Genomic DNA, 19,073 nt, shown 5'->3' with positions numbered 1-19,073 from the left:
ACAGACTGATCGAACCAGAGATCTGCTCTGAAGGCAGCAAACCTTCTCATGTTTGCAGATGGTGATAGAACATGGTTCTCCTGCTCTATTAGGAGGACCTGAGCCAAAATGGAACTGAATCATGCTGACATACTGAATCACACTGAAACAAGCTGAATCATGATGAAACACGCTGAAACACGCTAAATCAAGCTGACACACTGAATCACGCTGAAACACTCTGAAACACGCTGACACACTGAATCACGCTGAAACACGCTGAATCATGTTGAATCATGCTGAAGCACGCTGAATCATGCTGAAACACGCTGAATCACACTGACATACAGAATCACGCTGAAACACGCTGAAACACGCTGAATCATGTTGAATCATGCTGAATCACACTGAATCATGCTGAAACACGCTGAATCATGTTGAATCATGCTGAATCATGCTGAAACACGCTGAATCATGCTGAAACACGCTGAATCATGTTGAATCATGCTGAATCACGCTGAATCATGTTGAATCATGCTGAATCACGCTGAAACACGCTGAATCATGCTGAATCATGCTGAATCACGCTGAATCACGCTGAAACACGCTGAAACACGCTGAATCATGTTGAATCATGCTGAATCACGCTGAAACACGCTGAAACACGCTGAAACACTGAATCACGCTGAAACACGCTGAATCATGCTGAATCATGCTGAATCACGCTGAATCATGCTGAAACACGCTGAATCATGTTGAATCATGCTGAATCATGCTGAAACACGCTGAAACACGCTGAATCATGTTGAATCATGCTGAATCATGCTGAAACACGCTGAATCACGCTGAAACACGCTGAATTCAATTCAGTTTCAATTCAGTTTATTTATATAGCGCCAAATTCACAACACATGTCATCTCAAGGCACTTTCCAGTTCACCAGATCATACAGTCAAATTGATACAAAGTTTTCTATCTAAGGAAAACCAGTTGATTGCATTGACTCAAATCCAATCCCTCACACTAAGCATGCTTGTAGCGACAGTGGAGAGGAAAAACTCCCTTTGAACAGGAAGAAACCTCCAGCAGAACCAGGCTCAGTGCGAGCGGCCATCTGCCGAGGCCGACTGGGGTTCAAGGAGACAGAAGCAGAGATACAAAAAGCAGCTGTAAAAGGCGGCCCCGTCCAGGAAACACACAGCCAGGCAGACGAGCTCCAAGGCAGCTCCCATGTCAGAGGACGAAGAGAGCACATCCACCCAGCCACGGCCAGAGAAACAGGACCACACCTGAAGACAGGCCGATCTCCAACATCTATAAACAAGGGTGTTGATAGAAGCAGCACAGCTGATGTTTCTTTCCTGGATGACGTCACAGCCAAACAGGAACAGACGAGGCAAAGCTACTCTGAGGAAAAGCAGAGAGAGCAGAAGGTTAGAGATTGAACAAACAGATTCTGCAGAATAGGAGAACAGAGAGAGAATGAAGCAGAATGATGAAATGGGGGTCCCTATGTCCTCCAAAAGTCTAAGCCTATAGCAGCAGAACTATAGAGATAGATCAGGATAACCTGAGCCACTCTAACTATAAGCTTTATCTAAAAGGAAAGTTTTAAGCCTAGCCTTAAAAGTAGACAGGGTGTTTGCCTCACGGACTAAAACTGGTAGTTGGTTCCACAGGAGAGGAGCCTGAGAACTAAAAGATCTGCCTCCCATTCTACTTTTAGAAATTCTAGGAACCACTAGTAAACCTGCAGATTGAGAGCGAAGTGCTCTGTTAGGAACATCAGGAACAATCAGATCTCTGATATCAGATGGAGCTTGGCCATTTAAGGCTTTATATGTGAGAAGGAGGATTTTAGATTCTATTCTGGATTTAACAGGAAGCCAATGAAGAGAAGCCAGGATAGGCGAGATATGATCTCTCTTTTTCATTTTCATTAGAACTCTGGCTGCAGCATTTTGGATCAGCTGAAGGCTTTTAACTACAGTTTGTGGACTTCCTGATAGTAAAGAATTACAATAGTCCAGCCTTGAAGTAACAAATGCATGGACTAGTTTCTCAGCATCACCCCTGGACAGGAGATTTCTAATTTTTGCAATGTTCATGCTGAAACACGCTGAAACACGCTGAATCACGCTGAAACACGCTGAATCATGTTGAATCACGCTGAATCACACTGAATCATGCTGAAACACGCTGAATCATGTTGAATCATGCTGAATCATGCTGAAACAAGCTGAATCACGCTGAAAAAAATCCCTGAATCATGTTAAAATTCAGGGCTGAATACCCCTGAAAACGGCTGAAACACGCTGTTCTGATGAATATGTGAATCCCCACTGAATCACGCTAAAACACGCTAAATCATGGGGAATAAACCGCTGAATCACGCTAAATAAAATTTAAATAAAGGCTAAAATCACGCTAAAACCCCGCTGAAACACGCTGAAAAAAAGATGAATAAATTTTTGAATCATGTAAATCACGCTGAATAAAAACTGAATCAAGCTGTTGGAAAAAACGCGGGAAAAAAAACGCGGGAAAAATTAATGTTGAAATCAGCTGAATCATTGCCTGCTGAAACAAAAAATTTGAATAACGCGAAAAAACGCTGAAAACCGCGGGAATCATGTTGGGAATAAATGCATAAAAATCATTTGCTAAAAAATCAAAAAAACCCCGGGAATCCCCCCCCGTGAAACCCCCCCCCCGTTTTTTTAAAAAAAAAAAAAAACCCCCAAACCCGTTTTTGAATTTTTTCCCTTTGTTTAAAATTAAAATTGTTTGGGAAATTTTTTCCCCCTTGAAAATTTCCCCCCCCCCCCCCCCCCCAAAGGAAAAAAAATTTCCACGGCCTTAAAACCCCCCATTTGAAAACCCCCCTTTTTGGGAACCCCATTTTTTTTAATAACCGGTAAAAATCCCCCCGCTTGAACCCCCAATTGTTAAAATTTATGTTTTGAAACCCACCCCCCCCCCCCCTGAAACACGCTGAATCATGAAAAATCATGCTAAAAACCCCCAAAACCCGCTAAAATTTTGAATCAAAACCCCTGAATAAACCTGAAACACGCTAAAAAATTAAAATTTGTTGAATCATGGAATCATGCTAAAAACACTGAATCACCTAAAACCCAATGAATCACCTAAAAACAAGCGGGAATTTAAAGGGGGGGAACCACATGCTGAATCATGCTGAATCCCCCTTTACACGCTGAATCATCCCTGAAAAAAGCTAAACACGCTGTTTTCACGCTAAATTCAGGCTGAAACACGCTAAAACACACTGAATCATGCTAATTTCCGTCAAAAAAACCTCCCTGAATCCCACTGACACACGAATAACATTTAAAAACACGAAAAAAATCATGCTTAACCCAAGCGGGTTTTTAACACTGACTCACACTAAAACACGCTGAATCATCCGGGAATAAACGCGACAAAACTGTTTAACACTGAAACACGCTGAACCCATGCTTAATCCCCGGTTTTGAATCAAAATGACTCACACAAAAACAGGGCCTAAATTTCTGCTTAATCACCTAAAATCACACTAAATTTCACCTGAAACACGCTGAATATTTAAAATAAAGCTGAATCCACTAAAATCACGCTGAAACACCCCGGGAAACACCGAATCTTTCTAAATCACGCTAAAATCATGTTGAATCATAAAGGGAATCCCCCGTAATTTCACACAAAACACCCCTAAAAAACACGCTGAAAAAAACGCTAAAATCATGTTGAATCTCCCTGAACCCACGCTAAAAACACCTGAATCCCCGCGAAACACCCCAAATTTCATGCTGAATAAACGTTTGAATCACGCTAAAAAACCGTTTGAAACACACTGGAACATGCTAAATCATGCTTAATCACGCTGGAACATGTTTAAAAACACGCGGGAAACACACTAAAAAAACCAAATCACACTAAAAACACGCTGAATCATCCCTAAACATGAATCATCCTGAAACACCCCATAAAACACGCTGAATCATGCTGAAACATGTGAAACGCCTTGAAACACGCTGAAACACGCTGAAACCCACGGAATTGTGCTGAAACAGACTGAAACACGCTGAAAGACGCTGAATCTTTTTTAAAATTTGCTAAAATCACCTAAAACCCAACGCTGAAACACCCCTGAAAAAACCTGAATCAGGGCTAAAATCACGTTTAAATCATGGGGAATCAAAAAGAATCACCTGAATCAAAACCTGAATAAAGCTGAAACACGTGCCCCCACCCCTGAATAAAAGTTGAATCATGCTGAATCACGCTGAAACCCCGCTAAATAAACGCAAAAACAAAATTAATCATGCTGAATCCGCTGAATCAGGGCTAAAAAACACCGGAAACACGCTAAACACCCGCTAAAAAAACCCCTGAATAAACACTGGAACATGCTAAAATTAGGGTTTAAAATCACGCTGAATCACACTGAATCACGCTGAAACACACTGAATCACACTGGAACATGCTAAATCATGCTTAATCACGCTGGAACATGCTGAACCCCTGTTTAAATCACGGGGAAAACATACGGAATCATGCGGAAAACACCCGGGAACACACTGAATCACACGGGAAAAACATGCTGAATAAAGCTAAAACCCCGCTAAATTTCACGCTAAAATCACATGAATCACGCTAAAACCGCGGGAAATAAAGGGTTTGAAACACACTGAAAAAATGAACCACGCTCAATCCGCTGAAACACGCGAATCACGCTAAAACCCAACACTGAAACACTAATCACGCTCAATCCCCCCCCCCCGCTGAAACACACTAAAATCAAACGGGAAAAAGCTGAAACACCCCTAAAAAACACATTTAAAAACACTGAATCACGCTCAATCACCCCAAAAACACGCTGAATCACAGGGAATAAACGCGGAAACACCCCTGAAACCGCTAAAAACAACTAAAAAAATGAATCACACTGAAAAACCTAATCATGTTGGAAATTTGAACAGCCGGAAAACCCCGCGGGAATCATGCTAAAAACATTTTGAAACCCTTGAAACACCTAAAAACACGCTGAAACCCACGGAATTGTGCTGAAACAGACTGAAACACGCTGAAAGACGCTGAATCACACTGAATCACACTGGAACATGCTGAATCATGCTGAAACACGCTGAATCACGCTGAATCACACTGAATCACGCTGAAACACGCTGAATCACGCTGAAACACACTGAAACACTGAACCACGCTCAATCACGCTGAAACACGCTGAATCACGCTGAAACACACTGAAACACTGAATCACGCTCAATCACGCTGAAACACACTGAATCACACTGGAACATGCTGAAACACGCTGAAACACACTGAAACACTGAATCACGCTCAATCACGCTGGAAAAAACGCTAAATCACCTGAATCAGCTTAAACACCCTAAAAACACGCTAAAAAAACACACTAAAAAACTAAATTCACACTAAAAACACGCTGAATCATGCTGAAAACACTGAATAGCCTAAAAACACGCTGAATCATGCTGAAACGTAAAACCCCCTTAAAAACACGCTGAAACACCAAAAACCCCAGGGAAATGGGGCTAAAAACGGGACGGGAAACAGCAAAAGACGCTGAAACATGCTTAATCACACATAAACACACTGAATTACGCCGAAGCATGCTGAATCATGCTTAAACACACTGAATCAGGTTAAAACACGGTAAATCATGCTTAAGCACGTATGAAACATGCTGAATCACGCTGAAACACGCTGAAACACGCTGAAATACGCTGAATCATGCTGAATCACGCTGAAACACGCTGAATCATGTTAAATCATGCTGAATCACGCTGAAACACGCTGAATCATGTTGAATCATGCTGAATCACGCTGAATCAAACTGAATCACGCTGAAACACGCTGAATTATGTTGAATCATGCTGAATCATGCTGAAACACTGAATCACGCTGAAACACTGAATCACGCTGAAACAAGCTGAATAAAGCTGACACATGCTGAATCATGCTGAATCACCCTGACACGCTGAATCATGCTGAAACAAGCTGAATCACGCTGTTTCACGCTGAATCATGCTGAAACACGCTGAAACACACTGAATCATGCTGAATCGCTCAGAAACATGCTGAATCACACTGACACACTGAATAACACTGAAACACGCAGAATCATGCTTAATCACGCTGAATCACACTGACTCACACTAAAACACAAACTGAATCAGTGAATAAACGCTGACCAAACTGAAAAACCCACTGAAACCCCGCTGAAACCCATGCTTAATCCCCTGAACCCACACTGATTTCACACTAAAACACGCTAAAATCTTTGTTTAATCACGCTAAAATCACACGGGAAACCGCTAAAAACACGCTGAATCAGGGTTGGAATAAGGCGAATCAACTGAATAAAGCGGGAAACACGTGAAACACCCGAATCATGCGAATCACCCCTGAATCATTTTGAAACCCATGATAAAATAAACGCTGAATCACACCTGAATCACGCTAAAAACAGGGCTGAAAAAACCGCGAATCATGTTGAATCAGGCTAATCACGCAAAACACGCTGAATCCCCCCAAAAAACACATTTAAAAACATGTAAAACCAGGGAAAATCACGCTGAAAAAAACGTTTGAAAAAAACGCTGACACACCAAAAAACGCTAAATTCACATTGGGAACATGCTGAATTTGCTTAATCCGCTGAATCACCCCTGAATCACGCTAAAAACACACTGAATCACATGGAACTTTGGCAAAATCATGCTTAATCACCGGGGAAATGCTGTTTCAGGGATTAATCACCGGGAAAAACATACTGAATCATTTAAAAAACACGCTGAATCACACTGAATCACACTGGAACATGCTGAATCATGCTGAAACACGCTGAATCACGCTGAATCACACTGAATCACGCTGAAACACGCTGAATCACGCTGAAACACACTGAAACACTGAACCACGCTCAATCACGCTGAAACACGCTGAATCACGCTGAAACACACTGAAACACTGAATCACGCTCAATCACGCTGAAAAAAACACTAAAATCACACGGGAACATGCTAAAACCCCCGAAAACCCCTGAAACACTGAATCACCCTAAAACACGTTTGGAAACACCTGAATAACTGAATCACGCTGAAACACGCTGAAACACGCTGAAACACACTGAAAAACTGAATCACACTGAAACACGCTGAATCATGCTGAAACACTGAATCAGCCTGAAACACGCTGAATCATGCTGAAACATGTGAAACGCCTTGAAACACGCTGAAACACGCTGAAACCCACGGAATTGTGCTGAAACAGCCCTAAAAACACGCTAAAAGACCTGAATCACACTAAAATCACACTGGGAACTTTTTTTGGAATATGCAAAAACACGCTGAAACCCCTGAATCACACTAAATCACGCTGAAACACGCTGAATAAACGTTTAAAAACACACTGAAACCCCTGAACCACGCCAATCACGCTAAAAACACGCTGAATCAGGGCTGAAACCCCACTAAAAACACTAAATCACGCTAAATTTCACGTGGAAAAAACACGAATAAACACTGGAACATGCTGAAACACGCTGAAACACACTGAAACACTGAATCACGCTCAATCACGCTGAAACACGCTGAATCACACAAAAAACACGTAAAAACACGCGGGAAACCCCGCTAAAAAACCCCTAAAAAAACTGAATCACACTAAAAACCGCGAATAAAGTTGAAACACTGAATCACCCCTTAAACACGCGAATCATGCTGAAAAAAATTTGAAACGCCTTAAAAACACGCTAAAAACCACGCTGAAACCCACGGAATTGTGCTAAAACCCAAGACGGGAAACCGCTAAAAAGACCCCTTAAAAAATGCTTAATCACACATAAACACACTAAATTTAAACCCCCCGAAGCATGTGAATCTTTCAAAAAAACACACTGAATCAGGTTAAAACACGGTAAATCATGCAAACCACTCTGAAACATCCCGGGAATCACCTAAAACACACTAAAACCCAACGCTAAAATACGCTGAATCACGCTGAAATCAGGCAAAAAAAACCGTTAAAACATGCTTAAGCACGCTGAACACGTTCCCAACACCTGAAACTCTGAACCCATGCATAATTTTTGGGCCCTGTGGGTTTGGACAGAAGTTCTGGCCCTCTTTTATGAATATGCAGGGTATACCCCAGAATAAAAGAAAAACCAAAAGAAAGGTCACCCTTTATGGCAGCTTTTTAGGAGTTTCTTTTCAATTTTGTGCCCAGGAGCTTAAGGCGGGTAAAACAGTCAAACGTTAAACCGCTGTAGATGAAATCATACCTGCTCCTCCACCGAATCCTCTTCTGGCTCCCGTATCATTGGTGTAACTATGGCAACCCTGCAGTGGGCGGGGACAGGGGCCAAATGGTGTAGGGCGGTTCCTTTTTAGGGAATGGGAGGACTGAAACAGAAAAAGGGAACCCTTAGTCCCCTGGATGATCCAACCCGGTTTCCCCGAGCGATTGGGTTCCCCCCCCACAGGAAATGGTTTTCCCCAAAAAAAAGAGTGTTGTTTTAATCTCCCCGAACCCCATCTAGACCGGGGCCCCGGGCTCCTAGGGGCCTCCTATGGGCCTTTCCCCTGGGCCTCCTATGGACCTCCCCTGGACCTCAAAGGAACCCCCCTATGGAAAACCTCCTATTGGGCCTCCCCTGGACCCCCTCTTGGGCCTCCCCTGGACCTCCTTTTGGGCCCCGGGACCTCCTATGGACCCCACTGGACCCCTATGGACCTCCTATGGACCCCCCTATGGACCCCCCTGGACCTCCTATGGGAACCTTCCTATGGACCTCCCAAGGACCTCCATGGGCCTCCTTTTGGGGCCTGCTCTGAGCCTCCCCCTGGGGCCTCCTATGGCCCCCATGGACCCCTATTGGGGCCCCTATTGGGCCTTCCCCTGAGCCTCCTCTGGACCTCCACTGGAACCCCCTCTGGATCTCCTCTTTGGGCCTCCTAATGGACCTCCACTGGACTCCAAAGGACCTTTCCTTTTGGACCTGCTTTGGGGCTCCCCTGGAACCCCCTATGGACCTTATGGACCCTCCGCCCGGACCCCCTAAATGGACCTCCCCTGGACCTCCTATGGGCCTTTCCCATGGACCTCCTATGGACCTCCCCTGGACCCCCCCTATGGACCTCCTATGGACCTCCTATTGGCCTCCAACCCGGACCTCCCCTGGGCCCCCCTGGGGGCCTCCTATGGACCTCCGCTGGACCTCCTATGGACCTCCAAATGGGCCTCCTATGGACCTTTCCCATGGCCTCCTATGGACCTCCCCGGGCCTCCTATGGACCTCCTATGGACCCCCCCTATTGGGGCCTCCACTGGGAAACCCCCTATGGGTCCGTGGGCTCCTATGGACCCTCCCCCGGGCCTTTCCCATGGACCCTCCCATGGACCTCCCATGGACCTCCACTGGACCCCCTATGGACCTCCGGGGGTTTGGGCCCCCCTTGGGACCCTCCGCTGGACCCCTATGGACCTCCACTGGACCTGCTCTGGAAACCTCCTCTGGCCCCCCTAAAGGACCTTTCCCCTGGGGCCTCCCTTTTTCCCCGCTGGACCCCCAAAAAACCTTTCCCCTGGGCCTCCCATGGACCTCCCCATGGACCTCCTATGGACCTCCCCTGGACCTCCACTGGACCTCCTATGGACCTCCTATGGACCTCCCCATGGGGCCTCCACTGGCCTCCTATGGAACCTCCTATGGAAACCCCCACTGGACCCCCTATGGACCGCCCCTGACCTCCTTGGACCTCCTATGGGCCTCCACTGGACCTCATAAAGGACCCCCCTATGGGCCTGCTCTTTTTTCCTCCTCTGGACCTCCCCTGGACCTTTCCCCCTGGATCTCCTTGGAAACCCCCCATGGACCCCCCACTGGGCCTCCCATACCCTCCTATGGACCCCCCATGGGGGCCTCCCCTGAGCCTCCTCTGGCCTCCTTGGACCCCCCACTGGACCTCCCAGGGGCCTGCTTGGCCCCTATGGGGGCCCCCAGGCCTTTCCCCTGGACCTCCCCTGGACCTCCTATGGACCCGCCCCTTTAGCCTCCACTGGCCTCCTCTGGACCTCCACTTTGGGCCTCCACTGGACCTTCCCCTGGAACCTCCACTGGGCCTCCTATGGGCCGCTCTGAGCCTCCCCTGGACCTCCCTGGACCTCCCCTGGACCCCTATGGAAACCCCCCACTGGCCTTTCCCATGGACCTCCTATGGGCCTTTCTCTGGAGGCCCCCCAGGATTTCCCATGGGGCCCCGCTCTTGGGCCCCCCCTGGACCTTCCTCTGGACCTCCACTGGACCTCCCCTGGCATCCTCTTTGGGCCTCCACTTTTGGGCCTCCTATGGGGAAAACCCCCACTTGGGCCTCCTATGGACCTCCTATGGACCTGCTCTGAGCCTTTCCCCCTGGACTTCCCATGAGCCTCCACTGGACCTCCCCCTGGGCCTCCACTGGGCCCCCTATGGGGCCCCCTTTTGGGGCCTGCCTGAGCCTCCTCTGGGCCTCCTATGGGGCCTCCCCTGGACCTCCCCTGGATCTCCACTGGAACCCACTATGGACCCCCACCAAAAAAATCCCCTGGACCTCCTATGGACCTGCTCTGAGCCTCCACTGGACCTCCTCTGGACCTCCACTGGACCTCCTATGGACCTCCACTGGACCTCCTCTGGACCTCCTATGGACCTCCACTGGACCTCCTCTGGACCTCCACTGGACCTCCTATGGACCTCCACAAAACCTCCTCTGGACCTCCTATGGACCTCCACTGGAGCTCCTCTGGATCTCCTCTAAATCTCCTGTGGATCTCCTCTGGACCTCCTCTGGACCTCCTCTGGATCTCCTCTAAATCTCCTGTGGATCTCCTCTGGATCTCCTCTAAATCTCCTCTGGAGATCTCCTCCCTTACGCCCTACATGTGTCCTTGGGCAGGATGCTTCACTCACCTTGCCTGCTGATGGCCCCATGGCCCCTGTGAATATCAGTTTGGTTCTGTCGGCGTGCCCCAGGGCAGCAGCGGCTACCGACCGAAGGTAGCAGGAAGCTCTCTGGGTCTGAGAGGACGATGCAGCTGTGTACCGGTTCTACAGCAGGACTGAGGATGAGAACCTGATCCTGTGGTCCTGGTTTTAATTTTTGGCACAAGCTGCTGAAGGTCTCTGGGTAGGACCTGGAACATCTGGATCGTCTGGATGGAGGATGGTGGCCTCCATCATGGGTTGTTTCTTTCCCTCTGGGTGGGGCCATGACCCCGGCTGGTACCAACTTCATTAACACTCGTTTTATTCACTTTGCTGATTTTTGGTCTAAAGTGTTCAAACCATATCTGCCATTACCATAGAGGTCCAGTAGGGGGAGCAGTAAATGAGAGGTGGGAGAAGTCCAGACCAAGCACCAGAATCACTGGTATTAGAACCAGAAGTGATAATTAGATGGTGTTGACCCGTGTCACGCTTTAGGGGTCCAGAACTCACCTGGGTTTTCCAGAACTTTGCATCATTTGGACGGGATCACGTCTCACAATGAAGCAATAATCTGTTTTTCTTTGACTTTCATTTTCAACCTTTACAGGAACCATTTCCAACAGAGACCCAATAGCAACAAATACCGGGTCAGAACTGGGTCAACCAGAACCTGTTTGCCTGGTTTTCCTAACTTCTCATTTCTTCTCTTTCAGAAACAGATCTATGGTGAAAACATAAAAAGAGGAAGCAGCCGTGGTTTCTGGACATCTGACCCGTTGGAACTCGGCCCAGTCTGAATGTACTGGATCACAGTTCAGACGGGTCACTGTGTCAGAGCCTGAAAGTACCGCTTGTTGTCTGTCTGCCTCCGTCTCACTCCCACTTCTTCTTCTGCTGCTGCACTTAGCTCAGACAGGAAGTTTGTGGCAGCTGTGATGCGTGCACTTCCTGTTTCAGCCTGGTTTCTATTTGTGTTCTCTCTGTGTTCTCACTGTCTTAGACACAGCTAGTAACAGAACCAGACTGGACCTGGCACCACCTGGGCCAGCCTGATCCACACTTACTGCCAGCACTGCAGAACCACAACCCATCTGATCAGTTCCACAGCCTCATGTGACCAAAAACAGGAACTGGATTTTTAATTAGACCAGCGCCAGATGATGGAGAAACCTCCAGGCAGGTCCGATTCAGTCTGGATTGTACAGAACACCTGGACTGGACCGGCCCAGTCCACCCGATTCATGCTGAAGTAAAACCGGCCCGAACTAGATCAGCTGCTGCAGATTAGACCGTACAGACTGACTGGCACCAATTCAGTTCAATTCTATTCAGTGTATTTCTATAGCTCCAATTCACATCATGTCATCTCAGGTCACTTTCCAGTTCACCAGATCATCCAGTCAGATTGATTCAAAGTTTTCTATCTAAGGAAAACCAGCTGATTGCATCGACTCATTGACTCTTCAGCAATCCCTCACACTAAGCATGCTTGTAGCGACAGTGGAGAGGAAAAACTCCCTTTGAACAGGAAGAAACCTCCAGCAGAACCAGGCTCAGTGTGAGCGGCCATCTGCTGAGGCCCACTGGGGTTCAAGGAGACAGAAGCAGACATAGAAAAAGAAGCATAGATACAAAAGGCAACTGTCAACCAGCTCCACAGGCGGCCCCGTCCAGGAAACACACAGCCAGGCAGACGAGCTCCGAGCCAGCTCCCATGTCAGAGGATGAAGAGAGCACATCCAGTTAGTCACAGTCAGAGAAACAGGACTACACTGGAAAACAGGCCAAGCTCCAATATCTAGAAACAAAGGTGTTGATGGCAGCAGCACAGCTGATATTTCTCTCCAGGATGGAGTCACAGCCAAACAGGAACAGACCAGATGAAGCTACTATGAGAAAAAGCAGAGAGAGCAGAACGTTAGAGATTGAACTAACAGATTCTGCAGAGTGGGAGAATAGAGATAGAATGAAGCAGAATGATGAAAAAGGGGTCCCTATGTCCTCCAGCAGTCTAAGCCTATAGCAGCAGAACTATAGAGATAGATCAGGATAACCTGAGCCACTCTAACTAGAAGCTTTATCAAAAAGGAAAGTTTTAAGCCTAGCCTTAAAAGTAGACAGGGTGTCTGCCTCACGGACTAAAACTGGTAGTTGGTTCCACAGGAGAGGAGCCTGAGAACTAAAAGATCTGCCTCCCATTCTACTTTTAGAAATTCTAGGAACCACTAGTAAACCTGCAGATTGAGAGCGAAGTGCTCTGTTAGGAACATAAGGAACAATCAGATCTCTGATATCAGATGGAGCTTGGCCATTTAAGGCTTTATATGTGAGAAGGAGGATTTTAAATTCTATTCTGGATTTAACTGGAAGCCAATGAAGAGAAGCCAGGATAGGAGAGATATGATCTCTCTTTTTCATTTTCATTAGAACTCTGGCTGCAGCATTTTGGATCAGCTGAAGGCTTTTAACTACAGTTTGTGGACTTCCTGATAGTAAAGAATTACAATAGTCCAGCCTTGAAGTAACAAATGCATGGACTAGTTTCTCAGCATCACCCCTGGACAGGAGATTGCTCATTTTTGCAATGTTCCTCAGATGAAAGAAGGAAATTCTAGAAACCTCTTTGATGTGGGATTTAAATGACAGGTCCTGATCAAAAATAACACCAAGATTTTTTACTTTATTATCTGAAATCAGTTTAATCCCATCCAAATGAAGTGACTGGCTAATCAGCTTCTTTTTCAGAGACTCTGGTCCAAAGACTATAACTTCTGTTTTGTCTGCATTCAGAAGCAGAAAGTTAAGAGTCATCCAAGTTTTTCTGTCTTCAGACATGCCTGTAATCTATGTAATGGGTTAGCTTCATCTGGATTATAGACAGATATAGCTGGGTATCATCAGCGTAACAGTGGAAATTAATCCCATGCTGTCTAATAATTCTACCAATTGGGAGCATGTATAAAGTAAAGAGAATTGGTCCTAGCACTGATCCCTGTGGTACTCCACAGGTAACCTTTGAGCGTGTTGAAGATCTATCATTAACATGAACAAACTGAATTCGATCAGATAGATCAGATTTAAACCAGTCTAGAGCTGTTCCTTTAATTCCAACAAAATATTCAAGTCTTTCTAAAAGAATATTATGGTCAACTGTATCAAATGCAGCACTAAGATCCAACAGGACGAGCACAGATACAAGTCCATTATCTGAGGCCATGAGAATATCATTAGTGACTTTCACCAGAGCTGTTTCAGTGCTATGATGAGCTCTAAAGCCAGACTGAAACTCTTCAAAAAGTTCATTATGGTGGAAGTGATCGCAAACTTGTTTGGCAACTACTTTCTCAAGAATTTTGGATAAGAAAGGAAGATTGGATATAGGTCTATAATTGACCAAGTCATCTGGGTCAAGAGACGGTTTCTTAAGCAGAGGTTTAATTCCAGCAACCTTAAAAGCTTTAGGTACATATCCCTGTAACAGAGATAGATTAATCACATCTAAAATGGAGGAGGAGATCAAAGGGAATACCTCCTTAAATAACCTGGTTGGAACTGGATCTAACATACAAGTTGAAGGCTTAGATGAAGACAATAATTTAGCTAATTCAGAAAGTTCAACTGGATTCTAACTCTGACACCCTCGCCTCCAAAGCTACTAAAATACTACACTTATTACACATCCCATTATCACCAAAGGAGGCAGAGGAATAACTGAACATCTGACACAGAGAGCAGGAGAGAGGAGAGGAAGAAGGAAGAGTTGGAAAAGAGTCAAGGGAGGGAGAGAGAGAAGCCATAGCAATGCTAAGCTAGCACTAGCCTAGGCTAGCTACTCCTTGCTATCACAAATAAAACCGTGTGAAACTGACAAGTACTCAGTAGGAAAGTGCAGCAGAAGGTGATATGTTTTAAAGTAGTTCTGGACATTTAGAGTTACTGAGATCCAGAGATATCACAGAGAAAATAACTTAATTCAGACGGAGATCGTCTGGACAGCTGCAACACTCAGTTAATCCAAACAGGAAGTGAACACGATACGTCTCACTAACAGCAGCAGCAGCACCCTCTAGTGGCCCAGCTACTCTTACCAGCCCTCTCTGAACCACATATAGACTGACTGATCTGGATTGGATGACCCACTTCTGGAAGGATCCAGAGGGACCCAGACTGGGCCAAACGGTCCCAGGCCGGGTCAAACAGATCCAGACTGGGTCGCAGGGAGGTGGACTAACCTGAAGGTCTGTCCCTGGGTAGGGGTGTTTTCAGGTGGGGGGTCTTGTAGGGGCATCGGGGGTTTGGGTGGGGCTGAGATCGGAGGCTCCTCCCTTTTTGTCTCAGTCTTCATCCCCTGGTCCCCCGAAGGTCCTCTGCTGGCAGATGTTCCCTCTGATGTCTCCTTCTCACTGAATCCTCCTGACTGTGGTTGGACCGGAGACAAGGGGACGGAACCTTCTCGTCTCTCTGCCACCAGTCGTCCCAGTTCCTGAGGAACAGAGTTATGGTACCGATCCAATGTTATGCTGTAAAAAAAACTAACTTACTCAAATAATTTCATTACTACATGAAACAAAGGTTAAAAAGATCAGAAACTAAGAAATTCCAGAAAGAACTCGCTCTAGCTGCACCATAATATCAGAGATTTTAGATGCCAGCCGATAAAATGAGTTTTCTGGCTAATCTGGGGTCAATATCGGTATCAACTTCTGATTGGGACATTCCTTAATACCACTACAGTCGGATAAGACATCTGTCCCTCAAAGGGAACCTGAGGACAGCCCTTACCTTGGCACTGTTCAGGATGCCCCTGATCACCGTGGTAACGCTCTCTGAAGACTCCTGGTTGTCCTGGGAGACGCCCCGCAGCATCCTCTGATCAGCCCAGCGGATCAGCCCAGCCACAGAGCGGTAGAGACGAGTGAGACAGGCGGAGACAGTCTTACTGCAGGTGGAGGGACAGGATGAGGACATGGAGATGCTTTCTGATTGGCTGATCGAGGAGCATTAAGGGGAACCTGCCTGTTTAACAGCTGAGGCTCCAGCTGGACCAGAGTCTGGACTGCCTCCAGGATCCTATTGGAAGCTCCACCCAACAGACCTCCCACCATGGACTGGTCCAAGACTAGTTTTTCTCCTCCAGGTCTGTCCAGTCCCAGTCTGTCTACTAGAGCTTTAAAGTACTGCAGAGAGCTGACGACGGCGCGCTCCTGGTCCACCAAGATGCCAGCCGACTTCAGAAAACGACACAGAAATCAGGTCTGAGTCCAAAACTCTAAAAAGGTTTCTCCTGAAGAGGCTGATCAAAGAGAGCAGTTAGAGTTAAAGAGAGGCTGAGCGCTACCTGCTGTAATAAAACACAGCAGGGATGCCCTCCATGTCACACGTCCGTTCTCCTAATGCTACACAGCAGAGATTCTGCTGACCACAACCAGCTGTCTTAAAGATGGCCCAATAGAAACTAAGAATCCAGTGAATGCACCACAGCTGGTTGCCCTGACAACAGCCCGCTGTGAAATGTTGGATGTCACTGACTGAAGAAGAGGAGGCCTTCAACACAAAGCTGGAGAAAGAGCTCTTCATTCAGGAAGGAGACCGTATTGTTTTGAAAGGGTCCAATCTGGTCCGGTTCAGTCTGGTCCTGACTGGACCAGACTGGACTGGAGCGGACCGGACCGGAACGGACCGGACCGGACCCAGGAGTGTTAAAATTTAAGGGGAGGATCTGCTAACTCTGCCCCTGAACGGACTCAGCTGGGGAACTACTAAAGCCTGCAGCTGGTCCAACAGTCAGTGCTCCAAGCAGGCAGGCAGGTCCACTGATGGTCCGAACCTGCTGAGCTAAACCCGCCTACTGTAAAGAACACGCTGGAGTTCAGGGGAACAACCAAAGAGAACTGCTGGGTTCTAGCAAATGAAACATCACCAGGTGAGTCCCATCAACATCTGCAAAGATGATCAGCTAGATGCTGGTGAAGATGCTCAGTCATCCAGGTCAGAGTTATCGCAAAAAAAAAATTAAAAAACAATCCACTGGATTTTGTTTTCAACTTTGAAGACTTTTCTCTTTCCATCCAGGAAGCTTTTTCTAGTCAAAAGATCTGGAGTATCTTTAATGGAGAAACCACCCCATTCCAAAGGGGGGGACCCGTTCATCCGTTTCTATTTGCATGTTTTCTAAACTAAAACCAGGCTTAGTTGGGCTGCTGGATAAAACCTGGAACTAAACGCTATTTCTGACATTTGGATTGAAAAAACTTCCTGAATGGAAGAGAAACGTCTTTAAACTTGGAAACAAAGTCCAGTGGATTGTTCTTAAACTTCTTTGGAATGATCAGCTAGAGAACAAAGGTGTCAAGTGTTTCTGACCTGGTTCTGGTTCTGGTTCTGGTTCAGATTCAGGTCCGGTGGTTTCAAAGTTTCAGAGGTTCGTCTGTGCCATGGCGGATGGAGTTTATCCTTCAGCTTCATGGTAAGAAATGTGATCTGTGAGGCTGAAGAGTACATCATTGTCATCATCATCATCATCATCATCATCATCATCATCAGAGAACCACAGAAATAAAAGCCTCTCAGCTGAATCAGTAGCAGGTCAAATCTGTGCTTTTCCTGGTTTTACTGGATCAGTCCTGAAGCTCCTCCTGCCTCGCTGGTCATAAACATTCATCTTCATCAGAATGAAAGGACAGGGGACACTTCCCACCATGCCAGGACAGAAGGACATCAGCTGCTGCTGTCCACCAACCTCAGTAGAACCACAGTTCCTGAGAGGAGAACATCTCAGACAGCTTCCAAGATTCAGCCCAGGCAGAAAGCCAACAAAATGGCAGCGCTTCATTTGGATGGAGGACCAGACTCCTGAGACAATGTCCTTATGGACATGATGGACAGAACCGTGTTTGGAGTAAACCTAACAGAGGATCAGCAGAACCACCTGGCAGTGGTCAATGAGTGGACTGTGAGTTCCTGTGTCACAAGTTAAAGTCCAGCATGGGTCCATCAGCTGCAGCGACGTCCAAAACGGGTCATCAGCAGGAGAGGAGCCCAACAGCTGGAAAAGACTAGAACCAGGTTTCTAAATGGCCTAGTCAAAGTCTAGACACCCTTACAGAAGCAGCAGGACCTGCAGCACTGTAGGAGCTCAGAGACCTGTACTGTGCAGATTCTAATATTCTGGTTCTGTCTGACTCATTTTATTGATTTAATGTTGATCTAATCTGAGCTCAGGTGGAGAAGCAGCTCAGTCCAGATGCAGAAAGATCTGCTAGGACTGGATGGAACCAGGATGATAGCAGACCTGAGGGACAATAGGCGTCCATTCAGAAACCTCTTCCTGTCTGATCCTGATCAGAATCTGGATCAGCTTCTGTTCAGATCTGTTCCCCTGCACTACAGGATCAGAGTTGGAACTAACGCGGCCTCAGGTTTGATCTGCCTGCTCTGATGCTGCCTTCGCTGTCCTGGTAGAGTGTGGGACAGAGTCAGCTGGGGTTCTACAGGAAGGAAGACAGAGGGAGACTCACGGGACTTGGTGTCGGACCGGGAGGACATCCTGGAGACAGCTGAAGGTGGACAGAAGCACAGGTGGACGGCAAAGACAGTCTGATCCTCCTCTCTGCGCCTTAGAGGCTTCGTTTCAACCAGCCGCCTCACTTCCTTCCTCCTTCTCTTCTTCCTCTTTCTGTCCCGGTAACCATGGCAACACGGATAATGCTGCTCTGAGGTCACAGCAGCCATTTTCTTAGCCTACAGCTCCCCCTGCTGGCTGAAACTACTGATCTCAAGAAACACCCCTCTGATAAGAGGATGGTAAGGAGCTGAGCCCAACAGTACTGACCCTAAGGTTCTATCCTCCATGTTCTACAGGTCCATGTCCAGGTTCTATCCTCCATGTTCTACAGGTCCATGTCCAGGTTCTATCCTCCATGTCCAGGTTCTATCCTCCATGTTCTACAGGTCCATGTCCAGGTTCTATCCTCCATGTTCTACAGGTCCATGTCCAGGTTCTATCCTCCATGTTCTACAGGTCCATGTCCAGGTTCTATCCTCCATGTCCAGGTTCTATCCTCCATGTTCTACAGGTCCATGT

The 19,073-nt window shown here is 46.8% G+C and overlaps 1 pseudogene; it reads right to left on the bottom strand.

Annotated features, from left to right (window-relative positions):
- The window catches only part of LOC119776709, a 31,049-nt pseudogene extending 11,982 nt beyond the window's left edge, over positions 1-19,067 (bottom strand).
- Between the last annotated feature and the right edge of the window lie 6 nt (positions 19,068-19,073).

This window comes from Cyprinodon tularosa, unplaced genomic scaffold (genome assembly GCF_016077235.1).
Source record: "Cyprinodon tularosa strain WSP-4 unplaced genomic scaffold, ASM1607723v1 ctg951, whole genome shotgun sequence".
Taxonomy (NCBI): domain Eukaryota; kingdom Metazoa; phylum Chordata; class Actinopteri; order Cyprinodontiformes; family Cyprinodontidae; genus Cyprinodon; species Cyprinodon tularosa.
This window is presented reverse-complemented; position numbering and strand designations above follow the sequence as displayed.